This window comes from Phaethon lepturus, unplaced genomic scaffold (assembly GCF_000687285.1).
Source record: "Phaethon lepturus isolate BGI_N335 unplaced genomic scaffold, ASM68728v1 scaffold8659, whole genome shotgun sequence".
NCBI lineage: Eukaryota > Metazoa > Chordata > Aves > Phaethontiformes > Phaethontidae > Phaethon > Phaethon lepturus.
The window spans coordinates 32,095-32,940 of record NW_010562701.1 but is presented as its reverse complement, the minus strand read 5'-3'; positions in this window follow the sequence as shown (position 1 = coordinate 32,940).

Here is an 846-nt window from a genome sequence, read left to right as displayed (position 1 = left end):
AGGAGTGACAGTTTGTTGTAGGGCAGGGCCGTGGGCTGGAAGGGCTCCTCTGCCTCCCTCAAGCTCCTTGGAGGGCTCCTGACCCTCTGAGCTGGGCTGCCCAGCTGTGGTGCTGCAGGGGGACATGCCCTTTGCTGCAGCGAGGCCTTTCCCAGCAGGTTGTTGAGGAGGGATTGTCTGGAGGTTAAGTCCTAAATCTCAGTTATTTAATTCTTCCAGTTTAAGGAATAGCGCCGCCATTTATAATCCAAATTCATTCTGTTCACCCTGAACTCAAGGCCCAGGAGAACCAGTCTCAACAGCACCGGCAGGCAGCCGTGCAATGATTTGGAGAGTGTTTGACACGTGGTAATTACTGCTGGTTATTTCCTGTGCAATTATTTGCTATTGTGTTCACATCATAGACTGTGAGAGATCATAGGCTGTAGAGAGATGAGTTTGAGCATCACCCAGCATGGGCACTGGATCCAGTTATTTCTCTAGCTTTCTAGGCATTTCCAGTCCCAAATTCCATTTAAATAAAAAAAAGCCAACAGCTCACACAAAATGAGGAATTGTTCTTGAAACATTTGACCCAAGTGATGAATCAAGGAAAAATATCAAATTTAAGTGCCTAAGAAGGCAGGTAGGTTCCTAGTGGGTGTCAGGAAGCATTGAGACAGGTTGGCTGCCAAATTCGTTTTGGCTTTCGGTTGGAGTCCAGTGGATTCAGCTGAGTTACTCAGTTCCTTCAGTTCTTCTGACACTTAACAGTGCTTTTCTGATGTTGCACCTGGAGGCCTTAAAGGTCTGTACCATCTGTCAGTTGAACATCAGGTATTTCTGATGGCAAACCTGAGAGCACTG